Consider the following 21,639-nt stretch of genomic DNA (forward strand, 5'->3'; position numbering starts at 1 on the left):
ACGAAGAGGCTTGAATAAAAACCTTCTCCCTGCTGTGACAAGGGCACCAGGACAACGACTTGATCCCGACATAATTTTTGAATTGCAGCTGTTACTACTTCTCTGTCCGGGAGATAAGCTGGCAATGTTGATATGAAAATAATAATAATGCGGCGTGGGGGGGCACGCATGTCTTGAAACTCCAGTTTGTATCCATAGGTCCAGGCCAGACTGAACCCAGATCTGTCTGAAAAGTTTCAGGCGTGCTCCCACCCGAGCGGACTCCCACAAGGGAGCCCCAACGTCATGCTGCAGATTTGGTAGAAGCAGGCCTCCCTGAAAATAAAAAACAAAGTATTTCAGAAAAACTCAGTATAGCTCCTCTGGAGTGCATCCAGTCTGCCAGGGCACATTTTCTAAACTCAGGTCTGGAGAAGCCAATTCACACCCTTGAAAAGTCTTAACGTGCCCATGGCTCCTGCGGAAGTCTATACCCCATGGTACTGAAGTGGGGCCCAGCATCCTCTAGGACGTATGAGAAATCAAAAGGATTGTATGCCATATCTCAAAGGTGTATGGGCACCATTACTTAGCCAGTGCTATTGAATCCTGCTGATCGGGACCAGAGTAGACGTCAGACACCCTCCCTAAAAAAACGCTTGGACACATCTGAGTTTTTCCGTACATTACTTGAAAACTTTCAGTTGCCACCCACAAATTGCTTCTTCCTTGCAAACGCCTGTGCAACTGGATTCTTCGCAAACATCCTGTCGCTGATAGACGATGCCCATTGTATCCGTCCACTGTGGTGCATAAGCAGTTCGGATTTGATCATTTGCTGTATTAAAATGCACGGAAGTGGGGGGCGTGGCCTAGCGGGACATGGAGTAGCAGCTCGGCGTGAGTGCTCTCCACTCCTGAACATCCGAAGACATATCCTGAGTGGACCCCCCGAGCCCAAAATTACCCTGGCTGATAGGGGAAGGCTCCGGGCAGCTGCAGAACCATCGGGAGCCGGCCAGACGGGCGCTCGCTCCTGATCCCTAATGTCTGATGTATATTGATATGCTTAAGCTGGTATTTTCTACTGATATTCATGCTGCAGTACGTTAATCAGTTGATACTGCATCGCTCCTGCCAATGTTTGTTTTCTGCTTTCGTTGATGTTTCTGGTTAAGGCTCGGGGTGGGATCTCCTCACCTTTCCTAGCTAAGGGAGGGGGACCTACGCTTTTTGTCTTTGGGTCATTTTACTCATTGCCCTTTAATATTAGGTTAGTTTGTTTTTGTTTTCTTTTCTCCTCTTTGAAGGGGAACGGGTTATCGGGGGGAAGGTATGCCTCAGTTTGGGAGGGTATACAGGGTGGGGGGACAGAATGGGGGGGAATTGTATTTTGTTGTTTGTTTTCTTTTTTTCTTTACTTGTATGTGATGCAGACACTGAGTTCATTGACTACTACTGCTACAGTGGGTTTGGATGTTGAGGGCCTGGCGGGGATACGCGGGACCGACCATATCGTTTACCATGTCTTGACTTATGGCCTCTAATCAACTTAAACTTCTATCCTGGAATGTCCGGGGGCTGAACGATAAGGTCAAACGTTCACTAGTGCTTCGGCATGTTAAACAGTATGCCCCAGATATTATTTGTCTCATGGAGACCCACCTAGTGGGGGCAAAGATCCTAGCTCTCAAGAAACAGTGGGTGGGATGGGCATACCACTCCACCCATACGTCACATTCCCGGGGTGTGTCCATTTTGGTTCGAAGGTCGGTCCCGTTTGTCCTTGACCGGGTCCAACTGGACCAGTGGGGCAGATATGTCTTTTTAAAATGTCAAGTCTATGCTATGTCTGTACTTATCATGGCTGTTTATATACCGCCCCCCTATTCTCCGGAGGTTCTCAGAAAGGCAGCTGAGTTTATCACTATGTATCCAAATGTTGCTATAGTTTGCCTTGGGGACTTTAACAATGTCCTCGACCATGCTCTAGATCGGGCTAGACGGTCCCCTAATGCTCCTGTGGTGCGGGGGAGGGAATTTGCGATACTGGTGGACAGTCTGGGACTGGTCGATGCATGGAGGGTTCGCCATCCTGATACACGACAGTATACATGCTTTTCTCCTACCTACTCATCCTTTTCTAGGATAGATCTGGCCCTCACCTCTAAAGGCCTGCTGCCGCGGGTGGTTGATATTCATTACGCTACTAGGGGCATATCAGATCACTCCCCGGTAATCCTTAGTCTAGATATGGGAGATGTTAGGGGGGCACGGTTTTGGAGGTTCAATCCCTTTTGGCTGACTCAGATGGGCACCGGAGCGGAGCTGGAGGAGATGTGGGAGGCCTTTTTGCGGGAGAATCAAGGTTCGGTGTCTGACTCAATTCTGTGGGATGCCTTCAAGGCGCATGTCCGTGGCACCCTGATTAAGAGAGTGGCTGTTTTGAAGTCTGGCTATACCAGGGGCGAGCGTGACCTTGAGGCGGGATGTAGGAGGCTGGAGCTGCAATATATGGCTGATGGTTTGGACACTACGAGGGAGAGGTGGCTGCTGGCGCAGGCTGACTGGCGTGAGTGTTTGGCCGAGAAGGCTAAATACCGCCTACTCTATGCTCAACACACACATTATGCGACGGGGGATAGGCCTGGCAGCTTCATGGTGGTGCTGGCGAGCGCGGACAGGGCCTCCAATACGGTGCCTGCAATCTGCACCAATGACAATATTACGCATTTTCACACACCTGATATTGTGGGGGACTTTGTAGATTATTATAGACGACTGTATAGCTCTAGGCTTACCCACTCTGAGACGGAAATAGAGGCGTATCTAGCTAATATTCCGCTACCCACACTGACCCAGGATGCTGTAACTTTCCTGGACTCCCCCTTGACGCTGACTGAGGTGGAATCCGCGATTAATTCATTTCCTGGAGGGAAGACCCCGGGTCTTGATGGAATCCCCCTGGAACTTTATAAAAAACACTTACCCTTTTATGGCCCTAAACTTCTTGCAATGTACAATACCCTGTTTGTGCAGGGTGGGCTGCCTGACTCTATGGCAGAGGCCCTGATTATAGTCCTCCTTAAGCCAGATAAGGACCCAACACGGGTCGAATCCTACCGCCCGATCTCTCTGTTAACAACTGATGTTAAGATTTTAGCTAAAATACTAGCAACAAGGCTCAGCGAGGTGATTCTACAATTAATACACGAGGATCAATCAGGGTTCATGCCGGGCCGGTCCACTTTACCTAATCTACGCAGACTATATACTCACCTCCAGGCCCCTCGCGAGGGGTCCTGCTCCTCTGCTATAGTATCCCTGGATGCAGCTAAGGCATTTGATTCTGTGGAGTGGGGCTTCTTGTGGGGGACGCTGGACAGATTTGGGTTTGGACCTATTTTTAAAAAGTGGGTCCAGCTGCTTTATTCTGCTCCCCGGGCTAGGGTGTCAGTTATCGGCCACATATCCTCCACTTTCTCCCTACAGAGAGGAACGAGGCAGGGCTGTCCCCTGTCCCCAATTTTATTTGCCCTGGCAATAGAGCCTTTGGCCGGTATTGTTAGATCTTCCCCGCGGGCGGCGGGCCTCCGGTTGGGTGGCAGGGAGGACAAAATTGCTCTTTATGCAGACGATATTTTGTTTTTTGTACCAGATTACTCTGCCACTATGCCTTATATTCTGGATATGATTGTCACTTTTGGGGGTTTCTCCGGTTTGTCCATTAATTGGGACAAGTCCTGTGTCCTTCCGTTGAGAGGCCTATGCTCTGCCTGCCCTCCCGGGGACCTGCCGCTTCGCTGGGTGGATTCTTTTAAATATCTGGGGGTGTGGGTTACTAACCGTTCCTCGCAATTTATAGATTTGAATATACGTCCACAATTGGACTATCTACGGTCTCGTGTCAGGGTGTGGAGTAAACTCCCACTTACTGTCACGGGTAGGATAAATCTAATTAAAATGGGTGTACTGCCTAAAATGCTATATGTCCTTCAACACTCCCCCGTCTACCTCCCCCAGAAACTATTTGGCATCATGGATGGTATCTTGTCCTCACTGGTTTGGTCCAATCGTAGAGCTCGGATTGGACTGGATACCTTAACTAGGCCCCGGGACTTGGGTGGTCTTGCCCTCCCGAAACTTAGATTTTATTACTTAGCAGCTCAGCTGTTCCATCTAATTCCCTGGGTATCCGACTCGTCTGGGGACTTATTAATCGCCAATGTACTACTAGCACTTAAAATTAATTTATCACCCCTCCAACTCCTGCTTAGTGACAATGTTGCACTCCTAAAGATGCCGTTGGTCATACAAGCAATCATGGTTTGGAGACAGATACATTCCATGTTGGGGAGGGGGGGGGGGGGGATGGGATCCCGACACCCCATTGATGCACACTCGGGCTCTTACACACTTCTCATCCTTACATATGGGTTCGGTGTGGGGACGCTGGGGGGTTGAGTCCATCAATCACTTATATTCCTCCGGTACACTCATTTCCTTTGGACACATGCAAACTGAGTTCAATATACCCGCGTCATATTACTATAGATACATTCAGCTTCGCCATGCGTGCGCGTCTCAGTTTGGGGCTGCTCCGCCTCTCCTTCGGAAGTCTCCGGCCCACCTGCTCCTGACTGATAACATAGGAGTGGGGTCTGTATCCGCTCTTTACTCCGCTCTGCTCGGTGCCCATCACTCTGACAGCCTCTCACACCTTAAAGCTAAGTGGGAGGTGGATTTAGGACCGATCTCCCTAGAAATATGGGAGGAGGCCTTGGGGGCTGCACGTGCAGCTACCACATCAGCTCGTTTTCAACAAATACACTTATTTATATTACACAGAGTCTACATCACTCCCAGACGTCTTGTTAATATAGGGGGGCGGAGTGACCCTAGGTGCCCGAAATGTGCCTCTCTTGATGGTACCTTCTGGCATCTATTGTGGCGGGAGGTGATACGGATTATAAACACTACAGGAATCCCCCTGGATGTGTTTACTCCCCTCGTATGTATCCTCGGGGTTATTGATGAGGAGATATTGGAGGCCCACTCCAGGAGATATATTCTCAACCTGTGTGCTCTGGCCAAGGTACTGATAGCGCGCTCATGGATGGCGACTACTGGCCCTGACATTAATAAATGGATACCGCTAGTAAATTCGGTTGTATCTCATGAAAAGTTTGTCTATATTTCAAGGAAAGCCCCGGACAAATATTACAAGATATGGGATAGGTGGCTAACGTCACCATTGTGCCGATATACTCATGCTCCTTCCCACTATTAATCTCCGACAAATCTAGATAGTACCACTACATGTACAAACGATATGCAAATAAGTTGTTCAATGTGCATCTTGTAGTTGTCTGCAACCTCATATATACGATGATATGTTAATATCTTCCAATGATTATTGTACTAAGTAGGTCAACTCACAATACGTGCTCTTGTTTTTCTTTTTTTTTTTCTCTGTATTTTGTCTTTTGTTTATCGTTTTGGTTTACACGTTTGTAAGAAAAGCAAATAATAAAAAGTATTGAATTTAAAAAAAAAAAAAAATGCACGGAAGTGATCAGATATGAACTAGGCCCATTGTGTGGTTTGGGTCTGAAATGCTGGTGTGCCTGAACCTAAACCTCACATCCCTGGTGTAGTACTTACCCACCTCAATGTGTAAATGATAGAGATCCCAACAGTTGAAATTACAGCATCAGTGTCCCGTCACCTTTCAGGATTTTGCAGCCGGTATCTTGTCGGGATTGTAACTGCACCCCCATTGTGTAGTGTGTGAACAATCTCTGGTTTACACACATTCATCGCATCTTCCCATATGATGTGCTGGGTGTCAGACAGGACACAATACACCGTACAGCAGGTAGTGTAGTAGTTACATGGAAATAATATTTAGAAACATCATGTTTTTCCAGGGTATACCTAGATGAAGCAAAAGGGGCACATTAGTTATTAAATATTACTGGTTATTATTATTATTATTATTATTATTATTATTATTATTATTATTATTATTATTATTATTATTATTATTATTATTATTATTATTATTATTATTATTATTATTATTATTATTATTATTATTATTATTATTATTATTATTATTATTATTATTATTATTATTATTATTATTATTATTATTATTATTATTATTATTATTATTATTATTATTATTATTATTATTATTATTATTATTATTATTATTATTATTATTATTATTATTATTATTATTATTATTATTATTATTATTATTATTATTATTATTATTATTATTATTATTATTATTATTATTATTATTATTATTATTATTATTATTATTATTATTATTATTATTATTATTATTATTATTATTATTATTATTATTATTATTATTATTATTATTATTATTATTATTATTATTATTATTATTATTATTATTATTATTATTATTATTATTATTATTATTATTATTATTATTATTATTATTATTATTATTATTATTATTATTATTATTATTATTATTATTATTATTATTATTATTATTATTATTATTATTATTATTATTATTATTATTATTATTATTATTATTATTATTATTATTATTATTATTATTATTATTATTATTATTATTATTATTATTATTATATATATATATATATATATATATACACACACATACATACATACACACACACACACACACACACACATATATACACACACACACACACACATATATATAATTTTAGTTCCTACCGGTAAATCCTTTTCTCCTAGAGGATGCTGGGGACTCCCAAAGTACCATGGGGTATCGACGGGATCCACAGGAGCTTGGGCACACTGAAAAGCCTTTGACTGGGTGTGAACTGGCTCCTCCCTCTATGCCCCTCCTCCAGACGTCAGTTATAGGAACTGTGTCAAGGAGAGACTGACATTTTAAGGAAAGGATTTTTGTTTAAACCAAGGGGCGAGAAAACCTACCAGTCCACACCACAACATACCGTACAACCGGAGTATCAGGAAACCAGATAACAGTATGAACTAACAGCAAAAAGCTGAATACAACTAATACACAACCCCGCGTGTAAACAAATGTAACCAGTAATACACTTCAAGTAACAGTACGCACTGGGACGGGTGCCCAGCATCCTCTACGGACCAGGAGAAAAGGATTTACCTGTAGGTACTAAAATCCTATTTTCTCTTACGTCCTAGAGGATGCTGGGGACTCCTAAAGGACCATGGGGTCTATACCAAAGCTCCAGAACGGGCGGGAGAGTGCGGACGACTCTGCAGTACCGATTAAGCAAACATGAGGTCCTCATCAGCCAGGGTATCAAACTTGTAGAACTTAGCAAAGGTGTTTGAACCCAACCAAGCAGCAGCTTGGCAAAGCTGTAATGCAGAGACCCCTCGGGCAGCCGCCCAAGATGAGCCCACCTTCCTGGTAGAATGGGCCTTTACTGACTTTGGCAACGGTAGCCCAGCCGAAGAATGAGCTTGCTGAATTGTACTACAAATCCAGCGTGCAATGGTCTGCTTGGAAGCAGGATTTTCAATCTTGTTGGAAGCATACAGGACAGAGAGCCTCAGTTTTCCTGGCAAGAGCCGTTCTGGCGATTTAAATCTTCAAAGCTCTTACAACATCAAGAGACTCTGGAACTGCCGCAGCATCCGTAGCCACAGGCACCACAATAGGTTGGTTTATGTAAAACGAACAAACCACCTTCAGCAGAAATTGTTGACGAGTCCTCAATTCTGCTCTATCCGAATGGAAGATCAAATATGGACTCGTGAGATAAGGCCGCCAACTCTGACACTCGCCTGGCAGACGACAGAGCCAAAAACATGACTACCTTCCACGTGAGAAACTAACTCAACCTTACGTAAAGGTTCAAACCAGGGAGACATAAGAAACTGCAAGACCACTTCAAGATTCCACGGCGCCACAGGCGGTACAAATGGAGGATGGATATGCAGCACTCCCTTAACGAAAGTCTGAACCTCTGGAAGGGCGGCCAATTCCCTTTGAAAGAAAATAGATAAAGCCGAAATCTGCACTTTGATGGAACCCAAATGTCAGGCCTGCATGGACACCTGCCTGCAAAAAATGGAGAAACCGACTCAAGTGAAATTCCTCCGCAGGAGCAGTTTTGGTCTCACACCACGAAACATACTTATTCCAAATACGGTGATAATGTTTCGCCGTAACCTCCTTCCGCGCCTTAAGGAGAGTTTGGATGACCTCCCCAGGAATACCCTTTCGAACTAAAATTTTACGTTCAACTTCCATGCCGTCAAACGCAGCCGCGGTAAGTCCGTAAATACGCATGGACCCTGCAGTAACAGGTCCTCTCAGAGGGAGCGGCCAAGGATCTTCCACCAATAATTCCTGAAGATCCAGATACCAGGCCCTGCGCAGCCAATCTGGAACTACGAGAATCACCCAAACCCTTTTTCGTCGTATGATTCCCAGCACCTTTGGAATGAGAGGAAGTGGAAGGAACACATATACAGACTGAAACACCCACGGAGTCACCAGGGCGTCCACTGCACTGGCTCGAGGGTCCCTTGACCTGAAACAATACCTCCGAAGCAGCTTCTTGAGGCGAGACGCCATCATGTCTATCAGAGGTATTCCCCAACGCTTCGTCACTTCTGCAAATACCTCTTGGTGAAGAGCCCACTCTCCCGGATGGAGATTGTGTCTGCTGAGGAAATCTGCTTCCCAGTTGTCCACTCCCAGGAGGAAGACTGCTGACAGAGCGCTCACGTGCTGTTCCGCCCAGCAAAGGATTCTTGTGGCCTCCACCATAGCCACCCTGCTTCTTGTTCTGCCTTGACGGTTTACATGCACCAACCGTTATGTTGTCCAACTGGATCAGGACAGGTCGACCCTGAAGAAGGCTCTTTGCTTGTAGCAGGCCATTGTAAATGGCTCTTAACTCGAGGACATTTATGTGGAGACAAGATTCCTGGTTTGACCATTTCGCCTGGAAATTTCTTCTTTGGGTGACTGCGCACCAGCCTCGGAGACTTGCTTCCGTTGTCAGTAGGACCCAGTCCTGGATTCCGAATCTGCGTCCTCCTAGAAGGTGAGAGCTTTGTAGCCACCACAGGAGAGAAATCCTGGCCCTGGAAGATAGACTTATTTTCCGGTGCATGTGCAGATGAGACCCAGACCATTTGCTCAGCAGATCCAACTGAAACACCCGGGCATGAAACCTGAATGGCTTCGTACGTCGCAACCATTTTCCCCAGAACCCGAGTACACCGATTAATCGACACACTTGTCGGCCTCAGAAGCTCCCTGACAATTGTCTGTAGTTCCAGAGCTGTCTCTTCCGGAAGAAACACTCTGTACCTCCGTATCTAGAATTATGCCCAGAAAGGGCAGCCGAGTGGTCGGAATCAACTGAGACTTTGGTAAATTTAGAACCCAACCGTGTTGTCCCAGAACCGACAGACAATTCCACATTTCTTAACAATTTTTCCTTGGACCTCACCTTTATCAGGAGATCGTCCAAGTACGGGATAATTGTAACCCCTTGTTTGCGAAGGAGAACTATAATTTCCGCCATGACTTTTGGTGAAAATCCTCGGAGCTGTGGAAAGCCCAAACGGAAACGTCTGAAATTGGTAATGACAATTTTGTATCGCAAACCTGAGGAAAGCTTGATGCGGAGGATTATATCGGGACGTGTAAATAGGCATACTTTATATCGACTGACGCCATAAAATTCCCCCCTTCTAGGCTGGAGATCACAGCTCGAAGTGATTCCATCTTGAACTTGAAAACTTTTAAGTAAGGATTGAGGGATTTTAGGTTCAGAATAGGTCTGACCGAACAGTCCGGCTTCGGTACAACAAAGAGGCTCAAGTAGAACCCCTCCCCCCAATTGGGACGGGGGAACGAGAAACAATGACCCTCTGTTGACAACTTTTGTATTGCTGCCTTCACGACCTCCCTGTCCGGAAGAGACATTGACAAGGCCAAAATGAAAAAGCGGCGAGGGGGCATCTCCTGAAACTCCAGCCTATATCCCTGAGACACTATTTCTAGGACCCAAGGATCCAGGCCTGAGTGAACCCAGACCTGACTGAAGATCCGCAGACAGCCCCCCACCGTTCCGGCCTCCCCCAGGGGAGCCCCAGCGTCATGCGGTGGACTTGGTAAAGGCGGGGGAGGACTTTTGGTCCCGAGCACCCGATACTGCAGGAGACTTTCTTCCCCGTCCTCTACCCTTTGAAGCGAGAAAAGACAAGCCTTTCCCTCGCTTGTATTTATTTGGACGAAAGGACTGCATCTGCTGATGGGGTGCCTTTTTCTGTTGTGTGGGAACATAAGGAAGAAAAGATGACTTACCCACAGTCGCGGTAGACACCAGGTCAGTCAAGCAGTCACCAAACAAGACACTACCTTTTGAAGGGGGAGAGCTTCCATAGCTTTCTTGGAGTCAGCATAAGCATTCCATTGATGGATCCACAGCGCCCTCCTGACCGAGACCGCCATGGCATTGGCTCTTGATCCCAAGAGACCAACATCCCTCACCGCATCCTTCAGGTAATCTGCAGCATCCTTGATATAACCAAGAGTCAAAAGAACATTATCTTTATCAAGGGCATCCATATCAGAAGGTAAATTATCAGCCCATTTAGCAATAGCACTACTCACCCATACCGACGCCACAGCAGGTCTGAGCAATGCACCCGAATTAGCAAAAATGGCCATCAGAGACATCTCCAGCTTGCGATCCGCCGGATCTTTGAGAGCTGCCGTGTCAGGGGACGGAAGAGCCACCTTCTTAGACAAACAGGATAGAGCCTTGTTGACATTCGGAGACTACTCCCATTTTTTCCCTGTCATCACAGGGGAAAGGATACGCCATGAAAATTCTCTTGGGAATCTGCCACCTCTTGAATGGCGACTCCCAAGCCTTTTTACAAAGAGTATTTATTTCATGAGGGGGGGCACGTAGCCGACACTTAGTACAGACACACCCACACTGCCTCAGCTAGGGGACAGACTCACAAGGAAGCCCGGATAGAGAAAACACAGAGTGAGTATGCCATCTCACACCCCAGCACCCACCAAACGATATATGTGGAAAGCGCTGCTGTTAATTAGAATATATATGCACCAAATATCTGTGCCCCCCCCCCCCCCCCCCCCCTCGATTTGCTCCCTTTTACTTGAATTGGAGCTTGGAGGTCCCGGGCCAGCGTCTCATGCAGCAGCTGTAGATGAGAGAAAATGGTGCTGGTGAGCTGTGTGGCTAAGCCCCGCCCCTTCCCGGCGCTCTTCAGCCGTGCTAAAATTTAAACTTGAAATGCTGGCGGGTGTATGGAAAACGGTGCCCGGGCACTGAAAATGCCTTCTGCCAGCCCTTAGAAGACCCAGTAACATGCTGCCCAGGGCGCTCCCTCTCCCCCAGCACCCGCAAGTGCCGTTGGTGAAGTGTGTGGGAGCATGGAGCGCAGCGCTACCGCTGTGCTGCTACCTCGTTACTGAAGTCTTCTGCCGTCTGATGCCTTTGGATCTTCACATACTCACTCTGCTTCTTTCTTCTGGCTTCTGTGAGGGGGTGACGGTGCGGCTCCGGGAACAAGCAGCTAGGCGAACCAGGTGATCGAACCCTCTGGAGCTAATGGTGTCCAGTAGCCTAAGAAGCAGAGCCCTTAACTAAGTAGAAGTAGGTATACGGTATAAGCTCCCAATATTTTTGTTATCGCGGCTCCGGCAGAGAGTTATTGTGATTATGATTCCGGTTCCTGAGGCACCAGAAGAGTGACCCACAATAATTGCCGGCATTATGGCTAATATGATAGGCCCCGGCGATACTAGTAACAGGAGTTGAAGTGTATACACAACTCATGCTAGGCATCTTCTTTCTCCCTGTGCTGATAAAGGGTGATACTAACCCACTCCGTGTCAGCATAGGGTGTCATTAACACACTCAGCGCAGACATGAGGGGGCAGGGAGCACATTAACCCAGTCAGTGCAGACATGATGGGGCGGGGAGGGGGGGGGGGGGGGCATTAACCCACTCAGTGAGGGCAAGAGGGGGTGTCATCAACCCACTCAGTGCGGGCATGAGGTGGGGTGCGGGGGGGGGGGGCATTAACCCACTCAGTGAGGACATGAGGGGGGGCATTAACCCACTCAGTGACGGCATGAGGAGGGGGGTGGGTCCATTATCCCACTCAGTGACGGCATGAGGGGGGGGGGGTCCATTATCCCACTCAGTGACGGCATGAGGGGGGTCCATTAACCCACTCAGTGACGGCATGAGGGGGGTCCATTAACCCACTCAGTGACAGCATGAGGGGGGGGTCCATTAACCCACTCAGTGACAGCATGAGGGGGGGGGGTCCATTAACCCACTCAGTGACAGCATGAGGGGGGGGGTCCATTAACCCACTCAGTGACAGCATGAGGGGGGAAGGGGGTCCATTAACCCACTCAGTGAGGGCATGAGGGGGGTGGGTCCATTATCCCACTCAGTGACGGCATGACGGGGGGTCCATTAACCCACTCAGTGACGGCATGACGGGGGGTCCATTAACCCACTCAGTGACGGCATGACGGGGGTCCATTAACCCACTCAGTGACGGCATGACGGGGGTCCATTAACCCACTCAGTGACGGCATGAGGGGGGTCCATTAACCCACTCAGTGACAGCATGAGGGGGGTCCATTAACCCACTCAGTGACGGCATGAGGGGGGTCCATTAACCCACTCAGTGACGGCATGAGGGGGGGGGGGGGGGGGGTGTCCATTAACCCACTCAGTGACGGCATGAGGGGGGGGGGTGGTGTCCATTAACCCACTCAGTGACGGCATGAGGGGGGGGTGGTGTCCATTAACCCACTCAGTGAGGGCATGACGGGGGGTGTCCATTAACCCACTCAGTGAGGGCATGAGGGGGGGGGGGGGGGGTCCATTAACCCACTCGGTGAGGGCATGGGGGGGGGGGTCCATTAACCCACTCAGTGAGGGCATGAGGGGGGGGTCCATTAACCCACTCAGTGAGGGCATGAGGGGGGGGTCCATTAACCCACTCAGTGAGGGCATGAGGGGGGGGGGTCCATTAACCCACTCAGTGAAACATGAGGGGGGTGGGTCCATTATCCCACTCAGTGACGGCATGACGGGGTGTCCATTAACCCACTCAGTGACGGCATGAGGGGGGTCCATTAACCCACTCAGTGACGGCATGAGGGGGGTCCATTAACCCACTCAGTGACGGCATGAGGGGGGTCCATTAACCCACTCAGTGACGGCATGAGGGGGGTCCATTAACCCACTCAGTGACAGCATGAGGGGGGGGGGGGTCCATTATCCCACTCAGTGACGGCATGAGGGGGGGGGGTCCATTAACCCACTCAGTGACGGCATGAGGGGGGGGGGGTCCATTAACCCACTCAGTGACGGCATGAGGGGGGGGGGGGGTCCATTAACCCACTCAGTGACGGCATGAGGGGGGGGGGGGTGTCCATTAACCCACTCAGTGACGGCATGACGGGGGGTCCATTAACCCACTCAGTGACGCCATATGGGGGGGGGGGGTGTTCCATTAACCCACTCAGTGAGGGCATGAGGGGGGGGTGGTGTCCATTAACCCACTCAGTGAGGGCATGACGGGGGGTGTCCATTAACCCACTCAGTGAGGGCATGAGGGGGGGGGGGGGTCCATTAACCCACTCGGTGAGGGCATGAGGGGGGGGGGTCCATTAACCCACTCAGTGAGGGCATGAGGGGGGGGTCCATTAACCCACTCAGTGAGGGCATGAGGGGGGGGTCCATTAACCCACTCAGTGAGGGCATGAGGGGGGGGTCCATTAACCCACTCAGTGAGGGCATGAGGGGGGGGGGTCCATTAACCCACTCAGTGAGGGCATGAGGGGGGGGGGGTCCATTAACCCACTCAGTGAAACATGAGGGGGGTGGGTCCATTATCCCACTCAGTGACGGCATGACGGGGTGTCCATTAACCCACTCAGTGACGGCATGAGGGGGGTCCATTAACCCACTCAGTGACGGCATGAGGGGGGTCCATTAACCCACTCAGTGACGGCATGAGGGGGGTCCATTAACCCACTCAGTGACGGCATGAGGGGGGTCCATTAACCCACTCAGTGACAGCATGAGGGGGGGGGGGGTCCATTATCCCACTCAGTGACGGCATGAGGGGGGGGGGTCCATTAACCCACTCAGTGACGGCATGATGGGGGGGGGGTCCATTAACCCACTCAGTGACGGCATGAGGGGGGGGGGTCCATTAACCCACTCAGTGACGGCATGAGGGGGGGGGGTCCATTAACCCACTCAGTGACGGCATGAGGGGGGGGGTCCATTAACCCACTCAGTGACGGCATGAGGGGGGGGGTGTCCATTAACCCACTCAGTGACGGCATGACGGGGGGTCCATTAACCCACTCAGTGACGCCATATGGGGGGGGGGGGGGGGGGTGTTCCATTAACCCACTCAGTGAGGGCATGAGGGGGGGGGGGGGGGTCCATTAACCCACTCAGTGAGGGCATGAGGGGGTCCATTAACCCACTCAGTGACGGCATGAGGGGGTCCATTAACCCACTCAGTGACAGCGTGAGTGGGGTGGGTCCATTATCCCACTCAGTGACGGCATGACGGGGGGTCCATTATCCCACTCAGTGACTGCATGACGGGGGGTCCATTATCCCACTCAGTGACGGCATGAGGGGGGTCCATTATCCCACTCAGTGACGGCATGAGGGGGGTCCATTATCCCACTCAGTGACGGCATGAGGGGGGGGGGGGTCCATTAACCCACTCAGTGACGGCATGAGGGGGGGGTCCATTAACCCACTCAGTGACGGCATGAGGGAGGGGGGGGGGGGGGGGGTGTCCATTAACCCACTCAGTGACGGCATGAGGGGGGGGAGGGGGGTGTCCATTAACCCACTCAGTGAGGGCATGACGGGGGGTGTCCATTAACCCACTCAGTGAGGGCATGACGGGCGGGTGTCCATTAACCCACTCAGTGAGGGCATGAGGGGGGGGGGGGGGGTCCATTAACCCACTCAGTGAGGGCATGAGGGGGGGGGGGTCCATTAACCCACTCAGTGAGGGCATGAGGGGGGGGGGGTCCATTAACCCACTCAGTGAGGGCATGAGGGGGGGGGGGGTCCATTAACCCACTCTGAGGGCATGGGGGGGGGGTCCATTAACCCACTCAGTGAGGGCATGAGGGGGGGGGGGGGGTCCATTAACCCACTCAGTGAGGGCATGAGGGGGGGGGGGGTCCATTAACCCACTCAGTGAGGGCATGAGGGGGGGGGGGGTCCATTAACCCACTCAGTGAAGCATGAGGGGGGTGGGTCCATTATCCCACTCAGTGACGGCATGACGGGGGGTCCATTAACCCACTCAGTGACGGCATGAGGGGGGTCCATTAACCCACTCAGTGACGGCATGAGGGGGGTCCATTAACCCACTCAGTGACGGCATGAGGGGGGTCCATTAACCCACTCAGTGACGGCATGAGGGGGGTCCATTAACCCACTCAGTGACGGCATGAGGGGGGGGGGGGGGGGTGTCCATTAACCCACTCAGTGACGGCATGAGGGGGGGGGTGGTGTCCATTAACCCACTCAGTGACGGCATGAGGGGGGGGTGGTGTCCATTAACCCACTCAGTGAGGGCATGACGGGGGGTGTCCATTAACCCACTCAGTGAGGGCATGAGGGGGGGGGGGGGGGGTCCATTAACCCACTCGGTGAGGGCATGGGGGGGGGGGTCCATTAACCCACTCAGTGAGGGCATGAGGGGGGGGTCCATTAACCCACTCAGTGAGGGCATGAGGGGGGGGTCCATTAACCCACTCAGTGAGGGCATGAGGGGGGGGGGTCCATTAACCCACTCAGTGAAACATGAGGGGGGTGGGTCCATTATCCCACTCAGTGACGGCATGACGGGGTGTCCATTAACCCACTCAGTGACGGCATGAGGGGGGTCCATTAACCCACTCAGTGACGGCATGAGGGGGGTCCATTAACCCACTCAGTGACGGCATGAGGGGGGTCCATTAACCCACTCAGTGACGGCATGAGGGGGGGTCCATTAACCCACTCAGTGACAGCATGAGGGGGGGGGGGGTCCATTATCCCACTCAGTGACGGCATGAGGGGGGGGGGTCCATTAACCCACTCAGTGACGGCATGAGGGGGGGGGGGGTCCATTAACCCACTCAGTGACGCGCATGAGGGGGGGGGGGTCCATTAACCCACTCAGTGACGGCATGAGGGGGGGGGGGTGTCCATTAACCCACTCAGTGACGGCATGACGGGGGGTCCATTAACCCACTCAGTGACGCCATATGGGGGGGGGGGGTGTTCCATTAACCCACTCAGTGAGGGCATGAGGGGGGGGGTGGTGTCCATTAACCCACTCAGTGAGGGCATGACGGGGGGTGTCCATTAACCCACTCAGTGAGGGCATGAGGGGGGGGGGGGTCCATTAACCCACTCGGTGAGGGCATGAGGGGGGGGGGGGTCCATTAACCCACTCAGTGAGGGCATGAGGGGGGGGTCCATTAACCCACTCAGTGAGGGCATGAGGGGGGGGGTCCATTAACCCACTCAGTGAGGGCATGAGGGGGGGGTCCATTAACCCACTCAGTGAGGGCATGAGGGAGGGGGGGTCCATTAACCCACTCAGTGAGGGCATGAGGGGGGGGGGGTCCATTAACCCACTCAGTGAAACATGAGGGGGGTGGGTCCATTATCCCACTCAGTGACGGCATGACGGTGGTGTCCATTAACCCACTCAGTGACGGCATGAGGGGGGTCCATTAACCCACTCAGTGACGGCATGAGGGGGGTCCATTAACCCACTCAGTGACGGCATGAGGGGGGTCCATTAACCCACTCAGTGACGGCATGAGGGGGGTCCATTAACCCACTCAGTGACAGCATGAGGGGGGGGGGGTCCATTATCCCACTCAGTGACGGCATGAGGGGGGGGGGGTCCATTAACCCACTCAGTGACGGCATGAGGGGGGGGGGGTCCATTAACCCACTCAGTGACGGCATGAGGGGGGGTGGGTCCATTAACCCACTCAGTGACGGCATGAGGGGGGGGGGTCCATTAACCCACTCAGTGACGGCATGAGGAGGGGGGGGTCCATTAGACCCACTCAGTGACGGCATGAGGGGGGGGGTGTCCATTAACCCACTCAGTGACGGCATGACGGGGGGTCCATTAACCCACTCAGTGACGCCATATGGGGGGGGGGGGGGGGGGGTGTTCCATTAACCCACTCAGTGAGGCATGAGGGGGGGGGGGGGGGTCCATTAACCCACTCAGTGAGGGCATGAGGGGGGTCCATTAACCCACTCAGTGACGGCATGAGGGGGTCCATTAACCCACTCAGTGACAGCGTGAGTGGGGTGGGTCCATTATCCCACTCAGTGACGGCATGACGGGGGGTCCATTATCCCACTCAGTTGACTGCATGACGGGGGGTCCATTATCCCACTCAGTGACGGCATGAGGGGGGTCCATTATCCCACTCAGTGACGGCATGAGGGGGGGGGGGGGTCCATTAACCCACTCAGTGACGGCATGAGGGGGGGGTCCATTAACCCACTCAGTGACGGCATGAGGGAGGGGGGGGGGGGGGGTGTCCATTAACCCACTCAGTGACGGCATGAGGGGGGGGGGTGGTGTCCATTAACCCACTCAGTGACGGCATGAGGGGGGGGGTGGTGTCCATTAACCCACTCAGTGAGGGCATGACGGGGGGTGTCCATTAACCCACTCAGTGAGGGCATGAGGGGGGGGGGGGGGGGGTCCATTAACCCACTCGGTGAGGGCATGGGGGGGGGGGGTCCATTAACCCACTCAGTGAGGGCATGAGGGGGGGGTCCATTAACCCACTCAGTGAGGGCATGAGGGGGGGGTCCATTAACCCACTCAGTGAGGGCATGAGGGGGGGGGGTCCATTAACCCACTCAGTGAAACATGAGGGGGGTGGGTCCATTATCCCACTCAGTGACGGCATGACGGGGTGTCCATTAACCCACTCAGTGACGGCATGAGGGGGGTCCATTAACCCACTCAGTGACGGCATGAGGGGGGTCCATTAACCCACTCAGTGACGGCATGAGGGGGGTCCATTAACCCACTCAGTGACGGCATGAGGGGGGTCCATTAACCCACTCAGTGACAGCATGAGGGGGGGGGGGGTCCATTATCCCACTCAGTGACGGCATGAGGGGGGGGGGGTCCATTAACCCACTCAGTGACGGCATGAGGGGGGGGGGGTCCATTAACCCACTCAGTGACGGCATGAGGGGGGGGGGGGGTCCATTAACCCACTCAGTGACGGCATGAGGGGGGGGGGGGGTGTCCATTAACCCACTCAGTGACGGCATGACGGGGGGTCCATTAACCCACTCAGTGACGCCATATGGGGGGGGGGGGGTGTTCCATTAACCCACTCAGTGAGGGCATGAGGGGGGGGTGGTGTCCATTAACCCACTCAGTGAGGGCATGACGGGGGGTGTCCATTAACCCACTCAGTGAGGGCATGAGGGGGGGGGGGGGTCCATTAACCCACTCGGTGAGGGCATGAGGGGGGGGGGTCCATTAACCCACTCAGTGAGGGCATGAGGGGGGGGTCCATTAACCCACTCAGTGAGGGCATGAGGGGGGGGTCCATTAACCCACTCAGTGAGGGCATGAGGGGGGGGTCCATTAACCCACTCAGTGAGGGCATGAGGGGGGGGGGTCCATTAACCCACTCAGTGAGGGCATGAGGGGGGGGGGGGTCCATTAACCCACTCAGTGAAACATGAGGGGGGTGGGTCCATTATCCCACTCAGTGACGGCATGACGGGGTGTCCATTAACCCACTCAGTGACGGCATGAGGGGGGTCCATTAACCCACTCAGTGACGGCATGAGGGGGGTCCATTAACCCACTCAGTGACGGCATGAGGGGGGTCCATTAACCCACTCAGTGACGGCATGAGGGGGGTCCATTAACCCACTCAGTGACAGCATGAGGGGGGGGGGGTCCATTATCCCACTCAGTGACGGCATGAGGGGGGGGGGTCCATTAACCCACTCAGTGACGGCATGAGGGGGGGGGGGTCCATTAACCCACTCAGTGACGGCATGAGGGGGGGGGGTCCATTAACCCACTCAGTGACGGCATGAGGGGGGGGGGTCCATTAACCCACTCAGTGACGGCATGAGGGGGGGGGGTCCATTAACCCACTCAGTGACGGCATGAGGGGGGGGGTGTCCATTAACCCACTCAGTGACGGCATGACGGGGGGTCCATTAACCCACTCAGTGACGCCATATGGGGGGGGGGGGGGGGGGTGTTCCATTAACCCACTCAGTGAGGGCATGAGGGGGGGGGGGGGGGTCCATTAACCCACTCAGTGAGGGCATGAGGGGGTCCATTAACCCACTCAGTGACGGCATGAGGGGGTCCATTAACCCACTCAGTGACAGCGTGAGTGGGGTGGGTCCATTATCCCACTCAGTGACGGCATGACGGGGGGTCCATTATCCCACTCAGTGACTGCATGACGGGGGGTCCATTATCCCACTCAGTGACGGCATGAGGGGGGTCCATTATCCCACTCAGTGACGGCATGAGGGGGGTCCATTATCCCACTCAGTGACGGCATGAGGGGGGGGGGGGTCCATTAACCCACTCAGTGACGGCATGAGGGGGGGGTCCATTAACCCACTCAGTGACGGCATGAGGGAGGGGGGGGGGGGGGGGGGTGTCCATTAACCCACTCAGTGACGGCATGAGGGGGGGAGGGGGTGTCCATTAACCCACTCAGTGAGGGCATGACGGGGGGTGTCCATTAACCCACTCAGTGAGGGCATGACGGGGGGTGTCCATTAACCCACTCAGTGAGGGCATGAGGGGGGGGGGGGGGGTCCATTAACCCACTCAGTGAGGGCATGAGGGGGGGGGGGTCCATTAACCCACTCAGTGAGGGCATGAGGGGGGGGGGGTCCATTAACCCACTCAGTGAGGGCATGAGGGGGGGGGGGTCCATTAACCCACTCTGAGGGCATGGGGGGGGGGTCCATTAACCCACTCAGTGAGGGCATGAGGGGGGGGGGGGGGTCCATTAACCCACTCAGTGAGGGCATGAGGGGGGGGGGGTCCATTAACCCACTCAGTGAGGGCATGAGGGGGGGGGGGTCCATTAACCCACTCAGTGAAGCATGAGGGGGGTGGGTCCATTATCCCACTCAGTGACGGCATGACGGGGGGTCCATTAACCCACTCAGTGACGGCATGAGGGGGGTCCATTAACCCACTCAGTGACGGCATGAGGGGGGTCCATTAACCCACTCAGTGACGGCATGAGGGGGGTCCATTAACCCACTCAGTGACGGCATGAGGGGGGTCCATTAACCCACTCAGTGACGGCATGAGGGGGGGGGGGGGGGGGTGTCCATTAACCCACTCAGTGACGGCATGAGGGGGGGGGTGGTGTCCATTAACCCACTCAGTGACGGCATGAGGGGGGGGGTGGTGTCCATTAACCCACTCAGTGAGGGCATGACGGGGGGTGTCCATTAACCCACTCAGTGAGGGCATGAGGGGGGGGGGGGGGGGTCCATTAACCCACTCGGTGAGGGCATGGGGGGGGGGGTCCATTAACCCACTCAGTGAGGGCATGAGGGGGGGGTCCATTAACCCACTCAGTGAGGGCATGAGGGGGGGGTCCATTAACCCACTCAGTGAGGGCATGAGGGGGGGTGTTCCATTAACCCACTCAGTGAGGGCATGAGGGGGGGGGGGGGGGTCCATTAACCCACTCAGTGAGGGCATGAGGGGGTCCATTAACCCACTCAGTGACGGCATGAGGGGGTCCATTAACCCACTCAGTGACAGCGTGAGTGGGGTGGGTCCATTATCCCACTCAGTGACGGCATGACGGGGGGTCCATTATCCCACTCAGTGACTGCATGACGGGGGGTCCATTATCCCACTCAGTGACGGCATGAGGGGGGTCCATTATCCCACTCAGTGACGGCATGAGGGGGGGGGGGGTCCATTAACCCACTCAGTGACGGCATGAGGGGGGGGTCCATTAACCCACTCAGTGACGGCATGAGGGAGGGGGGGGGGGGGGGTGTCCATTAACCCACTCAGTGACGGCATGAGGGGGGGAGGGGGTGTCCATTAACCCACTCAGTGAGGGCATGACGGGGGGTGTCCATTAACCCACTCAGTGAGGGCATGACGGGGGGTGTCCATTAACCCACTCAGTGAGGGCATGAGGGGGGGGGGGGGGGTCCATTAACCCACTCAGTGAGGGCATGAGGGGGGGGGGGTCCATTAACCCACTCAGTGAGGGCATGAGGGGGGGGGTCCATTAACCCACTCAGTGAGGGCATGAGGGGGGGGGGGGGTCCATTAACCCACTCTGAGGGCATGGGGGGGGGGGTCCATTAACCCACTCAGTGAGGGCATGAGGGGGGGGGGGGGGTCCATTAACCCACTCAGTGAGGGCATGAGGGGGGGGGGGGTCCATTAACCCACTCAGTGAGGGCATGAGGGGGGGGGGGGTCCATTAACCCACTCAGTGAAGCATGAGGGGGGTGGGTCCATTATCCCACTCAGTGACGGCATGACGG

General features: G+C 53.1%; 1 protein-coding gene and 1 long non-coding RNA gene across 2 annotated transcripts in view; both read right to left on the reverse strand.

The window, feature by feature from the left end:
• The window catches only part of DCAF17 (DDB1 and CUL4 associated factor 17), a 221,467-nt gene that overhangs the window by 147,253 nt on the left and 52,575 nt on the right, over positions 1-21,639 (reverse strand). The gene's annotated exons all lie outside the window — the stretch shown is intronic.
• Positions 1-21,639, reverse strand: part of LOC134943427 (uncharacterized) — a 40,526-nt gene that overhangs the window by 10,625 nt on the left and 8,262 nt on the right. Inside the window, exon 2 of the long non-coding RNA XR_010181525.1 lies at positions 5,648-5,916. This is a non-coding gene — a long non-coding RNA (uncharacterized LOC134943427). The remainder of the gene's footprint in view (positions 1-5,647; positions 5,917-21,639) is intronic.

The sequence above is a fragment of the Pseudophryne corroboree genome, chromosome 7 (assembly GCF_028390025.1).
Source record: "Pseudophryne corroboree isolate aPseCor3 chromosome 7, aPseCor3.hap2, whole genome shotgun sequence".
In the NCBI taxonomy this organism is placed as follows: domain Eukaryota; kingdom Metazoa; phylum Chordata; class Amphibia; order Anura; family Myobatrachidae; genus Pseudophryne; species Pseudophryne corroboree.